Here is a 17,851-nt window from a genome sequence, read left to right as displayed (position 1 = left end):
AATAAAATCCAAGGTCTAGAGACCGGGAATCGAACCCAGTACCACAATACATCTTAGCTTTGCAGGACTCGTGCCAACAAGTTATGAATTCATTTCTGAGTTTCAAATTGAAGTTTTCACCGTAGATTTCTATTTTAAGTTTCTGCATTTTGAAGAAAAAAAAAGGTCTGAGACAACCTGTGGTTACGTATGAAGTGCAATGTTATTTTTTTGCCTTTGAGGGCTAAACGACTCCAAGTTGTGGCTTAGAGTTTATGAAATGAATTACTGCCTTAAGAACTCTCTGAAGACTGCGACAGGTTGGGAATTAATGGTCGGAATAAACCTTATTCAAATGTCAGTCTGAAAAATAAAAAAACTACTGATGCTGAAGAGATTGTAGACACTTAAGGACATCTGAATAAGCTGGACGAAGCCCGTGATGACTCTTTCAGATTGGAAAGACTTCACCATTATCTCCTGAAGATCTGCATTACATCACTAAAGAGATGTTTCAGTTGCCTGGATTATCCATGGAAATCTCCTCCCTAGATCCTTCTAAGATTCTATAATTTCTTGAAAAAGTAGAAATAAAAATTAATAAATAGAGATTGCCTAATTCTGAAACTCACTAACAATAAGATATTTAATTTTAGGAAGTACAAAGTGAGGATTGATTAGGGGATTTAAGGATTAATTTCTCACCTGGAACAAGGGTAACAGGATGCAAATATTGTAGTATGCAGGATGAACAACTGTCATCTTCGAGTTAACTTCTAGAAGTGGTACCAAATCTACTCACAGCACGAGACTGTTTAGGCAAAATGAGGTTCGCTAATAATTTTTAACTAATAGTAGTCCCTTAATAAACGCGAATAGGCTGTCTATCTTTCCTGTATTATTCTGCCGTCTAGGGTAATAGCTACCATATTGGAAGTCACCGGAAATGTAGATGCTTTCCGCTTCCTAATATTATTACTTCAATTTAAGGCGCGTCGACATGAGGAGCTGTTTTTCAATGCAAACCGATCTTGTGTTCTCCTTTTACATGAACAATATCCATCACCAGAAAATAAGTGTAAAAGACTTCTTGCAAGGCAAAAAAAATAAATCTAAGGTCAAACAAAACGTGATCCCAAGATATTCACGCGGGAGTCCAGTGCACTAACCACTTAGCAAATCCCTTTTTACAGTATTACTGTTTTTATTTTTGTAGTTATTCGTACAAAATAATGATATAAGGAGAAGATTTGCTGAGGCAAAAGAGATAGACGTAGAAAGGTCTGGTCGTTTTTTATTCACTACGTTTTCGTGGTCACGTTTAAGTTTGTTAGACAGCTTCAAAGTACTGACTTAAAAAACTTTATATGGAATAGCTCTAGAGGAAGAATAAACTCCTCCATATATTAAGTCCAAAGTAAGTATCGTGGAGGAAAAGAAGGTAATGTGCTTAAGGAGTAAAATGTCAAGAATAAGTACAACGATGTTAAGGGCAAAAGTTTTTTAAAAGGAGGCAAAAGTTTAATTACACAAATTATCACTATTTAATGAGATGTAAAAGTGTAATGAATCCTCATTCGATGGAGCAATTACAAGGGGAAAAAAAGTCTTCAATCTTTCCACTAGATCACGTTCATCTATCCGCTCTAAGGCAAAGAAAGATGTTTGCAAAAGGAGCTCACAATAAATGCACGTCAATCAAACGTAGTTACGAAGAACCTAAAAAAAAAGAAGATCTACACAAATAACATGACTACAAAACAGAAGCAATTAAAATAATGAAACGGGCTGGTATCTTAATAAAACCATAAAACAAGACTAGCATTTATTTCTACATTAAATATAATGAAGCAAGCAGCCAATATAAACAAAAATCTAGTAAAGTGGAAGTTATATGTGCGGACAGACAGAGCCGCGGACACATTAAAGAAGGACCTCCGCCGTGTGCAGTGTCAATTACATTTTATTTATGCCTTACAGACAGTACAATAGAAATCTGGTAGAAGGGATAGAACTGTTGGTGGTAGCCCCAACTGGACAATAAATTATCCTATATCCTTTTTAATTGGTTATAAATGGTCAAACACAACATACTTTATAGAATATAGTTGACGTTCGCCGGCATAATAAAGATAGTTGTACGTAATCAAAGAGAAAGAAAAATTAAAACGATGTATTTTTTCGCATAATTTTTGAAAATAAAAGAATTTAGTAAATAATTAATTGAAAGGCATATATTAATTTTGTAAAAAAAAAAAAAAATATAATGATCTTATTAGAGCAGGTGAAAGTAAGCCCACCTGATTCTAATCTGACATAATTAATTTGTAACGAAATGATTATAAAAACTTTACTTTTGCTTTTCTGGTCTATTAATTTCATAATAGTAGATTTGTAAATTCCAAATTTAACGTGAATTTATTAACTGTTTGCGACAAAGTCTGGAATTCTTTGCATTTTTACCTATTTCCTAGTTACTTTATAAAAAGTACTATACCGATTTGACTATTTATGCGACATATGGTACAAAAAAATTTAGCAATAGGTGATAGGAAGTCTAGTGTTATGAAGCGTGACTTTTTAAGTGAGAGAGATCCCCATTTCGAATCTCGCAACTAGCTACTTTGTATTAGTAAGTTAACAGTAAAATATTGTGTGTTTACTAATCACTTTCGTCCACAATAATTCTCTAATTTGACTTCTAAATCGAAAGTTAGATGTTAAGTCCAGCCTGAATAAATAGAAGATTACTTTGCTTTACTACAAAAATTACTTACAACTTTTACAAAATGTCTAATACCAAAAAAGTTAGTTTAAAAAAAGTATCTCGATTCTATACATTCCTGAAAACTATTTCACTTTTACAAATTGCTGTATTAATTAACCTGTTAAGTGTGTTTGACGTTTATACACGTCAAACCAAATCTCTATTACGGTGCGTTCGACGTGTACTCACGTTGTTAAAAATATAAAATTGCCATTAACTATAAAAACTGGAATGGGTGCCGGGTCATGTGGGGATTGAAGGGAATGAGAGGGACCGGGAGCCTGTCCTGGGGAACACCAGGGGTTCGGTTCGTGCGGCTCTCAGAGATTGGATCTGGAGGGAGCACGAAAAGAACTGGGTGATGTGTCCTGGGGTCAATCTCAGTAAGTGTATGATGCCTTGGCTGTGTAAACTCAGTGCTTGGGCACTGAGAGATTACTCTGATTTCAGGCCTATTTACGGGGCTCGGTAGGTTCAGAAAGCATCTGCGCAAGGTGGGGCTTATCAGCTCGGAACCGTTGTGCAGATAGGGTCAGGAAGAGGAGGAGAAGGCCTCTCACCAGTTCTTCGATTGTGGGCACAATCGAGCGTTTGCGCTATGAAACCTTTGGAATGCTGAGACCTAAGGAGATAGTAGCGCAAAAAGAACTAGTAGGGAAAGTCCTCAACCTCTTTAGGAGGGGAGGGTTCGCTTACCAGACCTAAGAAGGGGCTGGCACAATGTCTCTTGTGGCTGCGGTGCCGTGGGGCACAGGTCCCGTCCCATCTACTATTCTAATTCTAATTCTACCTATAAAAACTCGAAATTTTAATAAAATACAATAAGAATATTATTTGGTGGGATGTTTCCTTTATCTTACTAATAGAACTGCTAAGAGGGAGTGGAGGGAGTCAGCCAAATGATAAGTGGTTGGTACATGTTTGGTCTCCGCATTAGAGATTGGGAATTACCTCACAAATAGAAGCTCTCAACCCTTGTACAATGCCCGTTTTTACCTTTTAGATAGGGATTCAGACCTCTGTACGAGCATGATTTCATTTTGCCTAGAATTCAAAGCTCTTTTCTTCCTTGTAAAAGCTCTTGCGTCCCTAGTTAACTAGGCAACGCATAACGTGAAGCGGTGCAAGATTTTTTGAAATGCACAGAATGCTCCTCAATGTAAACTCAAGCCCCAGAAATTGCAGAAAAAGTGCTTACAGCGACTATTACAACGTAGTAAACTTTTGGTTGTTTTGTCCTGCGCTCGACGTGTATACACGTCATTGTCTGATTTTAATTCCGCACACTGTGGGTTTTTTTAAAAAACTAAATTCTACGCTTAACTGGTTAAATATATTACAAAAAGAAAAATTAAAAAATATCCCGTATGAACATTCTGTGATCTCTTAATTTTGATAATTACTTCCATACAGACAGACTCACAGTCCATTTTGTAAAAGTGCACGATTCTTTTTGTGTGAAAAGAGGCTTGAAAACTTTCGTTTCAGGTTTAAACTCAAAATCAACGATTGTAACGAATATAAAAGAGAAACAAAAATGATCAAATTTAGGTCAAATTTCGACATTACGCTTTTTCGGGCAGTTTTTGACGATTAACCCTTATACAAATACCCTACTGGGCATTTATAATTATTTTTTTTTCAAAGGAGTTCAAAAACAAAAAAAGAAGAAGCAATTTAATTAAGTTAATTGTGTATTCTTTGTCCCTCATAATTTTTCCACAGCAAAAATTCCGCGAACATATTTTTTTATTTTTTCCTCACTTCTCTTCCTTTACGTGAATTATTTAACACCAACTTTCGCATAAAGAAACGTTTGAAATTAAGGCCAATTCCGCAGTCTATAAAAAATGCATATAAAAAAAAGTGTTTAATCCGACAAACTTTCACTGTTACAAAATTATATCACACACGCGACAAATCCTGCATTTTTATATTTGTTTATCTTTTCTACCACTATTATTATTTTGCTTCATAATATTTAATGAATGGGCTAACACATAATGTGGTTTTCTTAAATTTTTCCGTAGATAATTCAATTTCTTGCGAAAGAATTGAAGATTGACTTTTAGCGCCTGCCATTTGTATTTTTTATCTTTTAGAGCTACTATAAAAATTCTGCTTTTTATCGATTCTAAATACTTCCTCTGCTGGCGGTATTTTGGTTGCGATTGTCACTTTCAATACGATATTTTTATCCGGAAGTATGACTACATTAAGCGATATTTTTTTTTCGGTTCAAAATTGCTTTAAAGTTTTCCTTTTTAAGTTAGGACACAAAGTATCCTTAAGGACTTAGTGCCATCCTGCGAATTACATGACCATTGCATGAGCGTTTGTTGGTTAGCTAACAGTTCCGAGTGTTCTTATCGTATAACTGGCCATAGATCTACCATCTGGCGTTTTTATTAGCAATGTTAAGCTCAGAAAATTTGTTCTTACATTAAAACTAATTATTACTTCAGCGAAGTACAATGAGATACGCTATTCTAAAGCTTTTCTAAGGTCGTATAGCCAAATAAAAACAAAATTAGTTATTCAAATCGAGTTTAGGATCAAAAAAAATCCATGCCAGAACTTAGGAAAGACTAACTGAGACACCTGCGCCAGCGGAAAAGGAGGGAACTTCCTCTTACTTCCTGTTAGATAGCGTTGCTATCGTAGTTTGCAGTGAAACGTTTGACACTAAAGATCTCAGGGGCAAAGTGAGTAAAACCCTAGTTCTATGAAAGACTTTAGACGTTAAGCTTTATCTACTATAATCACAAAGTTCCAATGCAGTAGGGCGGTGCCCGGACAAAGAATTCGCCAATGACGGAATCAGAAACTTAGACTGCATAGAAAAGTAAGGCGTTGAATTAGTTGGGATTAAAGCTGGAGGTTACCGTCATCGTTGTTCTGGAGCTTTTAAGGTCACAGAGTTGTTTTGGAAAAGCGTAGATCTAGAATTCATCCCCTTACTGACGAATAAATATATAATCCTAGAATAATTATTCGTTTTAACTTAGACTCTCATTAAGTGTGGATTTTGCCAATATAAAATGGATTATTCTATATAACAAAGACCATAGTAAAGTAAAAACCATACCAATACTAAAGCCGAATTTAATGGAATGGAAAAATTCTGAACATTACTGAACATTATTTCAGACAATGCTTGCCAGCCTTTCAATGATGATTCAGACGACTACTTAAAAATGAAAATTACTTTTAGAAAATCACCTCTTTCACAGGTTATCAAATTTCCCTAATATTTTTAAGGAATAAAGAAAAGAGAAGTTCGCAATTTAATAATAGAAATAAATAATTGGGAATTAAGTTTAATTCCGGGTTCAGAGAAATTTAAGACGCCAGCCATTATAACAAGTTTACCATGTAAATAAATAAAAAATTTAAACCACATATGCCGATGTAACATATATATATATATATATATCTGCATCATATATGTCATTTAAATATTTATATGTTAAATTTATTTTCGTTCGCAAAATGAACGGCGTCTGCTTTTTTAAAACACACTTTAAGGTAGAAACGTTGACCTTTAAAGAAAAGTGAGCTGAGTTGTGTTTATGATGTAGAGATGAAATTGTGGGTTATGATGTCTCACAGCTATCGCATCAACTGATACATCAATTTAAATCAAACGGCTAACGGTGGGCAAGGGGGTGGGGATTTTGTTTATATCATCAGGCGATAGAATAATGGCTAACTTTTATTAAACGGAATTTTTTATTCGGTTTGAACTCTAAACAAAGTTAAACTGAGGTATCACTGTTTTTTGTTTAAGACTAGGAGCTGAACCAGAAAGCAATGTACGGTCCATCTTACGGTCCTTTTTCATCCTTAAAAATTAACGTTATGACTCCAAAATTCCGTAGCAAAGCGCTCACAATAACTCTAGAAAGTAGATTGACATCTCAAAAGCAGGTTTTGTCCAAAACGTTACTAAGACAGGGCAGCCAAATTTCCTCCTTGGATAGTTTAGGGTATCTTTACCATCTTCTCTTTCTCAGGGTTCTTGACATTTCGTCGAGGCATCACAGACTAACATTACACATAAAGGACACCCCATAATACTCTATTATACGCAGAGGATCTGCAGTTATAGTAGTTCATCTGTGCAACTATTTGTATTTAACAAACTTAAAGATTAGATCTTCTTAGCCCAGATTATGAGGACTATCTTGAAGGCAGCCTCTGCTGAAGCACCAGTTGCCCCTTAGGACTTAAAGTGGTCTTTCCTGGCTATGCTGGCTTCAGAGTACATTGCGGCTTCTTCATAATGCCTGCTTAGTGTCCTCTCTTAGAAGACTTTAGGGACTAGGGAATGTTTATCTTAATCTGACGGCTGCGCTCTATACTTGAGACATTCTTAGGTAGTTACCAGCTGTTTGAGGGTAACTGAGGAAAAGTTATGACGTCTTGGGAAAGAAAGTATGAGTTAGTAACAGGATCTCTAACTGTCGGCACCTCCTCTTCTTCAAAATAATACAGTTTGCAAAATACAGAGTAAAATGCAACCTGCACACAAATTATTCTCCGCTAATTGGTAACTGACAAGAGTTTACAATGCCAATGTCATTCAACTAAGGTTCTCCTGGAAGAATTCATTTCCAAACACGTTCACTGCTGGGCAGCTGAAATTAATATTTAATAATTAGGATCGGAACATTCATTGTACGTGATTTAGGTGTACTTTTTTTTGGCTACCTGGTGTTTTCTAAATTTAATCCTCAACTTTTCTCTAAACCAAGAGGTTACCTGGAAGAATAGAAATTAAAAAGAAAAGAAAACGGTAGTGAAAAATTCAATTAATATTGCAAAAAAGCACACTCTAAAAAACTATTTAAAAAAGAAAAGATATTCTTAGAATGAACTAACTCAGAAATGAATGAAATATTACTGAATGAATTGAGTTAAAACAAGTCATAGTAAAGAAGAGGCGAAGAGAGCGATGGTGACCTAGGGAAATAATTTATTAGTTACCCGAGGGCATGTAGGAAGCGAACTGGCCGAGGTAGACACACAAAATTGGCTAGCCCAGGCAGGCAAGACCAAGACTGACTTACCTCTTTGGAAATAAGAGATATGTACCTGGTAATAGCTAGCGTAGGTTATACTATTGGTATGGACAGGTTATGGAGTCCCATAAACATCTCGCCGCTCTCTTAACCACAAGATGCAATCGCTGGAGGAGACAACAATGCGAATAGATATATGCAAACCAATTATTATTAGTCAAATCATTTTGAATGAAACAATAAACAATTCTAGATGGGTTAAAAATGAAAAAAAAATAAATTCACTTCATTTCTCTTATTAAGCTCAATAAATTATTCAAAAAAAAAAAAAATTAATTTGACTGCTATCGTTGTTTATTGAAGTGGGCCAATTCTACACTCAATTTAGTAAAAGTTCAATTTTGAAGTATTTTCAAATAATATTCTGAATATGGCTGCTAAATTGAAAAAATAAAAGTATAAAGCAAAGAAATATCTATTTATTCAGTCAGGTTTTTTTTATATAACTTCCGCTCAGGTGCCGAGGAGAAAGGCGGGTACTTTATACACTTGCTACGAATTTCTCATATTACAGTGCAAATACAGTCCAAACCCTATTCCGGGAATAGATCCTAGAACCGCACGTTTTAGAAAGAAGGAAAATAGACTTGTTATGACCATAAGAGAAAGGACTTTTCGTTTCCGGCGGTAAATAAAAGTAACGTTTTGTCTATTTGCAACTCTTTGTATGTTTGTTTTTGAATTTGGGTAAAAAGGATATGGAAAAATCTCGATTTCCGGTGAAACCTAATTTCGAAAATTGGATACCATGGCAACCACTTTCTCCAGCGTACAGTAAGAGAAAGGACCAATGATAAGCGTGAATAATATTTCTTAAAATATATTGAAACTAAACTTCTAAATTGGCCAATAATTTATTACCTTCCAAATATTTAACTATAATTATAAATGGTAAATTTCAATGTCCTCACACGAAATGAATTTATTGGCTACACGGATGTCAGGCTATAATTATTTATTATTTATTCTGAAATAAACTTTCCTCCCTCATCTAAACACCACTTGTTGCTATGTAATTAATTAAAATGGATGCCAGATGTAACGGCAGTTTGGATACGTGTTCAGAGAAATAACAATCTCTGAGAAAGAACAGGGAAAAGAAAGTACTATACCCAAAAAGTATGAAAAGTAGTGACAACAACTGAATAATAAACACACAAATTATAAAATGTATATATAGCCAATAATGTAGTCAAGTTTATTACGGCGATGGAGGAATTACTCCGTTTGGCTTGAAGAAGGATAAGTTTATTGGGTACTTCAGGGATTCTGTCGTCTCTGCCGACAACCAGACTAATTTAAGGTGTTATGCGACTCGTGCAGAAGAAAACAGAGCAGGTCACTAGAATGTCTCCTCCAGTAAGAAGCATTGCCTAACTTTTCTTGGACTTGAGAGGGACTTGTGACTTGCCTAGAAACCTTTTTGGAGCGGAAAAGTGCTTCGAAGTAACAAGGAATGACTATACTAGGGGTCGACAACCTATTTTAAGTAGAGAGCCATTTCTCCTTAAATAATTTTAGTAAATCTTAACCAAGAGCCGCAAGGATGATAATGTAAAAAATTCTGTAGATCATTTGTATTCACAAATTATTATTTTATGATATTCAATAACATTTAAATGTTTTATATATTATTTCCCCATATTGCAAAGCAAATAAACAAATAAATAATAACTAAACGAATGAAAGGGCGGCAGTCTTACAAAATAAATATAATCATGTACTTTATTTTAATATTGTATAATTCTATTCAATTTCGAACCCATTTAAAGAAATTTTTTCAAAAATTTCTTTAATAAATTGAATTTTCATTCGTTTCAATAAAATTAAAATATACATTATATTTTGGGCACGCTGAAGAGCCACCCAATTTGGATATAAGAGCCGCATGCGGCTCGCGAACCGCGGCTCGCCGACCCCTGGACTATACCAATCATCTAGGAGCACTCCCCTTCTTACCGAGGCTTTCCCAGAGAGCTTGGGTAGTTATAGGCACTGAAGCGGGATATGGTCAAACGAAAATGTGGTTAAGTTCACCGTTGCGCGCATGTTTATTGTATTCCTGACTGGTTTCGAACTTCTATCCATCATCAGATCTAGATTAATTAGCTTGATGTAGAGATTAAGCATATTTAACTTCTGTGATTCTTCGTTGCTAGCTCCATTTGTTTTCAATCAGACCTCAACGCGGTTAAATTTTGAAATCCCGCCAGCATCCCTGGGTATTTTTCTGAATCTCTGCTCTAATCTGTTGGACGTCTTAAAATATCCTCCACTTGAGTCAAATCAGTAAAATATCCCAACTTGACAAATTTGGAGGGAAGAGGGGGAAAAAAAGGAAAATCACAGATTTGGCCTCCAAAAATTGTTAATATTACATTTTCTTTTTTTAATAAACAAGAAGTGTACATTACTTCCTGCGGTAGGCATTGTTTTCCACTGTTATAAACTACATATATAGAGAGAGGTTATTTATTATTTTCAACTATTTAGTGACATTGCTAGTTTGTAAACGGGAACCAGTTTCTGCTCTATAAGTCTACTCTAACTCTTGAATATAAACTAAAGCATTAAAGAGTTCCTTTCTTTAAATCGCACTTTTTTAACTTTTCCTCGATTACAAATTAAAATTACAGTTTAGTTCAGTCGGAGATTTGCACAAAGTACAAAATAAAAAAGTAATATTAAACCAGTTTAAGTCCACTTTAGTTAGAATATAAACAGTAATCCTACTAACTAGATTTGAGTAAATTAATATAAAATTTAAAAGATAAAACTATTTACGGCGATTACATCAAAGACAGCCCACCTACTAAAGCTTCTCTATAAATCCCCTTTATAGTCTGGAGTTAATCCTAGCTTCACAAAGAATGATGTTAATTTATACAGAGAAAAGTTACAAAGTAGGTAATAGATTCATGAACATAGTAGTGCAGTTTTTCTAATTTTAAAGAAACCTTTTACAGTTTGCATTAATGTTAAAAATCGCTCCTCAGGTTAGGCAACATGAACAGACAAACAAAAATTAAAATAACTATTTATTGAAAATGTGGTTAGATCAGCAGTGCTGGATAATATTTTTGATTTTATGAGTATTGTAATCCTGATTAACCTACCTCTTATGATAGATGAAAGTCCCAAACCGGTCAGAGATTCAATAAACATGCGCACCACGACTGAACCAACTACCGAATTAGTTGTCGTGGACGGAGTCGACTGACAAACGTAATTTCTCATATTAACCATTAAATAAAGTCCAAGACCTACACCAGGTATCGAACCCAGTACCACACTACAATTTAGCGTTGGGAGCCTGCCTCTAAACGCTCGGCTACCGTGGTTCCTAGTTAGGCAAAATTTTCGAACATAAAATCCTATTTTTTTTTTTTTAATATATTTGAAATTCACAGTGCAGTACTGTGAATTGTACTGTTGTCATAATTTAGAGACACGTTTTTTAAATATATCCAGAACTCTTCAAAATCAGTTTTTTAGATATAAAATATGTTCCTAGGGCCTTGGAATTTTCTTAGAGTAAATGTTTGACGTCAACCCAGCCTTCCAGCATCTTCATTTAGAAAGCCAACAGCTTTGGAACACCTAGAGAGCTGGTTGACTGTTGACTCTCTGCTCAACCTAGGATTTCCCATTGTAGTTATCAGATGTTAGATTAAAATATATTCTTTCTAGCATCCACTGTCTTAATAATTCGTGACAAGTCTTCTTCAGATTACTATAATTTCAAGACATAAGCCCTAGGCATGGAACCTACACCTAAGTTGGACCCTTACCCTTTTCAATCGTTGGGGGGACACTGGAAGAGAGGGGTTTAGTTAGTGGTATAGCCAATTCTTCCGGGGACTTGGCGTCCCTGTGGGTGATCCAGCCTAACAACATTTACACTGACACTCCAAAAACCCACACATTACACATGTGGCTTGCGAGACAGTTTATGTGGACAACTATTTGGGTCTAGCGAACCTACTCTAGCTTTACCTTCAGCCCCTTACGCCTATATCTAGCCTACAACTCACCTCCATACACTGATACCCTGAACAAGCTTACTGGGTCTATGGGGTAGCGTAGGGCTTTGTCCTACGTCAGTACACATTAATTAATTGATTAAGTGAGGAACAACTTGCAGCTAATTTTGAAAATATTGTAAATTCAACACATAACTTTGTTCACATAATAAAATGAATTAAATAAAACAAAATAATAAATTATTGCCGTTCAAGATCGTCTATTTTAAATTAAAAATAGAAAAGAAACACACCACACGCTCTTATTAACTAAACTATTTAAACTAAAATATTAAGATAATTTCGGCCATCACAATGGTGTGCTCTAGATTCTATAAAGGTCAAATACTTACATAAACTTGTACTTCTGTAAATATTTACTTATCCCCAACCTAGAGTCTGTAATGTATTACATTTACTTTATTTACTGATACTGATTGCTTTTTGTATTTTTAAATATCGTTAAGTTTTACTTCACTTCCTTATGGGGAACTGGGCTAACCACCTAGCTAAACTATGTTATCCCAGCCTAACAACATCAACTGACTGTCACCTACAAACAATAGCAAATAACTCTATCAGAATGTATGCGTGCAACTATTAATGGATCTCAGTAGCACAGAGTAGACCGTCTGATAAATTTTTCACACCTTAATCTTAAATTTAAAATTTAAAATTTAATTATTAACATAAATTGGGGGGGGGAACTTGTTGACTTTGAGAAATCAACTCAGTATTAAAGAAATACTGAATAAAATTGAAGAGTGAGTAAAGTAATTGCCTATGTTTTCAGTCGGAGCATAACTAGAAATAATCTACTATCATCATCAGAGTACGTATATGAAATATGGTTGAACATAAAATAGTATCCCTATTTTGAACTAATAAAGTAAATACAAGGAAAAAGCATATGTTTTTTCTTGGTTAAACATAAGAATTTAAATAAACTGGGATAAATCTTAAGAAGGTGAAGGTAAATTTAAAAGAAGAGATTGGGCATTTAAAGAAAAGAAAAAGAAGGCAGAATCTACCAAATAAAGACGGAAAGCAGCTTGTAAAGGCAGCTTCCAAATCTACCAAGTACATTACACTAATATGCAACTGCATCTCAATGCAATATGGGCAGATTTATATAACATATCTCCTTTGTTGGAGGATTTTGGTCGCATCTTCAGTGATCATGGTGTTCCCGTGGGTGTCTCAGCTTAGTAACCCAACCGTTACTCAAGACTTTTGTGATTGGTACTTGTTGGGCGTTAACTATTTGGTTTTTGTGCGCGGCCAGGACGAATTGTAGCTCACCAAAATAGATTTGAGTATTAAAAGAAAATAAATAATCGCTTTATTTAGTTAAAGAATAAAAATACATTTGACAAACTTAAAGACCGAAAGAATAATCTGCTCACAGTTGGTCGTAACAGAGATACTCAGTGTAAGATTTAAATTCTAACAGAAATAATAAGAATAATATTAATTTAAAATGTAACCTCGGCTGTTGCGCCAAAAAAAATAATTAAAAAAAGTTTAAAATGAAGAAATTTATCTAATGACTACTGTTGTTAAAAAAGCATAAATAATTTGTACATCTTGTGAGAGAGACAGAAAGTATTTTGCACTCTTCTACTTGCTCTACGAACATTCCAAGCAAATAACTTCTTCTTTTTTTTATTTAATTCACCATTAAACTATGTTTTTACTAACCTTAAAAACCAAATTAATAATATCTTTTTTAATAACTTTTTATTTTCGTGTAAAGTTATGTCTACTTTTCTTCAGACAGGCTTTAACATCCAACTACCAAATTAGGACGGAGGCGGCTAGCGAACGTACTTCACAATGAATTTTTTTATTAACTTATAAATAAAATAAAAGGCTAACACCGGAGGGAATCGAACCCACTATAACCTACAAATACATCTTAGCTTTGCTGGTCTCGCCTTAAACCGCTCGGCTATCGTGGTTATTTTCGGGTAGTTTAACATATTCTATTAATTATTAAGAACTGCCCTGTTTATCTACTGTTTAATTAAATTAATTAAACAAATAAATCTAACTAATTAATTTATCATTGTTCAATTCTAATTATAATAAATTAAATTATACTACAAATAAATGAAATACAAATAATAATTTCTAAAGTTTTAAGAGCGGAAAAATTGAAATTACACTGCCTAAGACAATGTACTTTCTTCTTAAATTTAGCTGTCCAAACCTAATTTAATAGTGAGTATAAATTCATTTGCGAAAAATAAAAACTGTCCTCATAAAAAGCTGGAAACGCCCACCTTGGTTTTATTTTCGTCTTTAAAAAAACAAAAAAATCAGAACAGCCTCGAGAGGTTTTAAAACTCTCATTATTTTGGATTTACGATGGTCATAAACACCGTCAATATAAAAGAATACAAAATAATCAAAGATAAACAAGAGAAAAAACAAAATATTGGTGAAAAAATAGAATGAAAATAAGGTCATTGCCTAAATTTGGCACTACGGCGTTTGTATCTAAAAAATTCAGCCCACTTCACTGTTCTTTACAATCTTTATTTCTGTTTGCAAAGCTTTTCTTCACAAAGTTCGCTAACTGCGCATTCATTTAGAAGGTTTTTCAGTAAGTCCTCAAGTCAATAGAGGTAGTCTGATGGTCTTTTATAAAAAAAAAAAAGGATAATTTTTTTGAGAAGTACGGCATTATTTTACTAATTAATGCCAAGTAGTTCTTCGACCCTCTAACCCCGAATTTCTCTATTCTTTTCTTTCTGTGTCCAAGAGGAAGTCTTGAAGGAGTAAGGAAACTAATTACTTGGGCTTCTAATCTGTTTGCCATTTAAGTTAAAGGAAAATAAGGAACGGTAAATCTCTGGCGATCTTTTGAGTACGGCCTGGCCGAGTGCACGATCTCACGACTGTCCTGGGTGATCCTTATATTGTCCTTTGTACCTTTAAAAGCCGTAGACATTAAAAACCTAGGTAGCCGAGCTGTTAGCGGCGATTTCCGAATCCTCGGTTTTTATTTAATGATTAATATGAGATTTAACCGCTGAACTAGTCGTAGTCCACTGCTAATAACCTCTGAATTTTCCTAAATTTTCGTAAAGCTAAAATAAATTTCCTTCTTTATTAAAGAAGTTTCTATTTCTAATATTATTTTGTCTAGCCATAGAGAACAGCCGACCAAACATGTTTACATATTGGCCGTTTTTAGCACTGATCCTGTCTCGCACAGATCTACATGTTTATCAGGGCTATCCTAGAATTTTCCAAGCCATTTTCCTTCTTCTCTTTTCAACTGTAATAGAGAGCGAGGGCAGTATGAGAAAAAATGCCTTCCTATTTTAGTGCTATCTTATGCAAAAGCTCGTACTATATCATACAGATTTTCTCTGCGCTTCAACTACTTGGTCTCTAAAGTTTGCCTATTTATTTTCGCCAGGAATCTAGAATAGGATAGAGTCAGTCTGGTTTGCTCTTTCCGGTTAAATTGAAAATTTTGAATAGAAACTTAAAATTAATGAAAAAATCTCGTTGCAATAATTAACATTATAATTGATACTTTCTCTTCTAAAATTGAAATTGATTGCAAATTTAGTCATCCTTAATTATTTAGTGTGACGAGCTGAGGAAGTTGCGAATTGGATGGAGAATCAGATTGGAATCAATTGATCAACTATAATTTTTATTAAGGCCTAGTCATTGGCGCCCTTCTCGGCCACCAAGATCCGCTGCCAGTTTTCGCGCTACATATCCTGGGACAGTGAGCTGTAGAGGAGAACATCTTTGGGTAGCGTGCCCTGACTGAAATCGCAACCTCGGGCTTCAGCACGATCTGCTGAGCTAATCTATTCTTTTTTTTTTTTTAATAAAATTTACATCTGAGGTTATTGGCGCCCGGAGCTTTTTTCAGTGCACTGCCGGCCTCCGAATAGTGTTCTGTTATTGCAATTCAGTCCATCACCAAACAGTGAGCTGTAAAAAGAGAAAAATCTACGAGTCGGCAGGTGGATTCGAACCCTGGAGCTCTCCGCGTGGGAATCCAGTATGCTAATCACTAAGCTATTGCTTAAGAAATATAGAAATTTGGAAATATAACACGATCGAAAGAAAATTAAACAGAAAGAAAACGAAAAACTCTGATGTGAACATTCTACATGGCTTCACGTTGAACGAGTGACGAGCTACAGATGCACAGGTGCATCTGGGGTAATCAGCAAACACTAGGTTTCTCATATAGTTCCTACTTCATTTAATAATCTCGAAGAAGTCTTTAGGGCGCAATAGTTGGTGCCATTTCTTTTTATCTCCACTCTTTACTTGCAAATTTATTTGGAAGTTTCTGTCTAAAACAATTACCACTTCGTTTTAGGCAAAAGCCCTAAATAATACTGATACTAATATTTAGCGAAATTCGATCTATTGTACGTAAATTCCAAACTGGAAAATTACAGGTGCGGATTTGACTGTCCCCTGCGCAGATTTGTTTATTTTAAACTCCATGCCCTGAAGCCAGCGGCATTTCTGTTATATTGTTTCTTTCTAAAATATCACATATCACTAAAAAAATACGCCCTTGGAGCATTGAAGCTATCGGATTTCCTAATTACCTTTTCATCGATATTTTTCATAATCAATTTTGAACGAAGAAATATTATATTCTGACCTAATTTAAAGGTGTTATCCCTTTTCTTTTATTTGGATTTTCGTGTGATTGGAAATTGTAACAGTGTATCCTGTGTCGAGTTTTGGCAACTTGGGGGATAAAAGGAATGTTAATATCCGTGTAGATATTCCAGTTAGAGTCGTAAAAAGGAGGTTTAATGTTGATCGAAGTACTTTGTAGTTAAAAAACAGTTCTATCGTCTGGGAATTTTACGAGTTGTCAAAAACGTCTATTTTAAGTCTTGTGTAGGGAGGGATTCCAAGTTTTCGGTGTAAGTAATAGCCGAAGGTAGGGGGTAACGTTCACTTCTGGAGGAGGTTATACAAGACTGGTGGAAGAGTGAAGATTATTTTTTGAGACTTACATTCATTAAGCCCAAATAGCCCATTTCTCGAAGCACAGTTCTAAGGAGAATTCTGACTATGAAGCGTGACCTCACAGCTTTCCCAAAGAAGAAGTTGAGAAGTATGGATGGAGAATGCAGATTTAGAGTGTCAATGTGGGGAAAATGGAACTGAAAATGTTCAATTGAAGTAATAGCCAGTTTTCATTTGTGATTTTTTACCATTTGCATTTTATTATTTATTTACAACAAAAATATTAATAAAAAAAATATATTTCAATTTTTCCCGCAATAAATAAATACGGCCAATAAGTTTATATCGTAAAATCCATTTTAATCAATAAATTCTACATGGTACATACCTACATACCAAACGATTTACATCTGTTTTGATTATTGATTTTTTTAGATAAACTAATAAGAATTTTTGATGGTAAACATTAAATTTTTATTGTTCTTATTTTATGGATTTGAGACAAGAAAGGAGACACGAAGGACATGTGAAGGATTTCAAAGGAGAAGAAGGGAGGTCGGCTATAAATCTTGAGTAGGCGCCACGGTAGCCGAGCGGTTAGAGGCGAGACCTGCGAAGCTAATGTGTATTGTGGTACTGGGTTCGATTCCCGGTCTTAGGCCTTGGATTTTATTTAATGTTTAATAAAAGAAATTCACAGTAGAGTATGTTTGCTAGTCGCCTCCGTCCACGACACCTAATTTGGTAGTTGGACGTTAAGCCCCGCCTGAAAAAATAGGCGATTACTTTACTTTACTTTACTAAATCTTGAATAATTTAAAAGAATGTTAATGCTTTAAAAGAATGGTGTCTTTTCTTCAAGCAAAATTCATGATCAATGTTATTGATTTACTAAAAAAATCAATCAATCAATTTTTTGATCAATGATTGCTATTCTTCTTTGAACCCCCGCAAAGTTCAGCCACATGAATAAAGCATTCAGATTTACGGCTGGCCAAAAGAATCGCAAATTGCATCTGCACTGGCTA

General features: G+C 34.7%; 1 protein-coding gene and 1 long non-coding RNA gene across 2 annotated transcripts in view; both read right to left on the bottom strand.

Moving 5' to 3' along the window:
- Positions 1–17,851, bottom strand: part of LOC141446861 (monocarboxylate transporter 10) — a 443,554-nt gene that overhangs the window by 378,659 nt on the left and 47,044 nt on the right. The gene's annotated exons all lie outside the window — the stretch shown is intronic.
- Positions 6,344–12,113, bottom strand: LOC141451326 (uncharacterized). Its single transcript, XR_012456685.1, has 3 exons — positions 11,865–12,113; positions 7,460–7,510; positions 6,344–7,386 (listed from the first exon to the last, which is right to left on the bottom strand). It is a non-coding gene; the product is annotated as an uncharacterized lncRNA (long non-coding RNA).

This window comes from Rhodnius prolixus, unplaced genomic scaffold (assembly GCF_049639745.1).
Source record: "Rhodnius prolixus isolate KJV_2025 unplaced genomic scaffold, Rpr scaffold_1, whole genome shotgun sequence".
Classification (NCBI taxonomy): Eukaryota; Metazoa; Arthropoda; class Insecta; order Hemiptera; family Reduviidae; genus Rhodnius; species Rhodnius prolixus.
The sequence above is the reverse complement of the archived record's forward strand: the minus strand, read 5'-3'. Positions and strand labels throughout refer to the sequence as shown.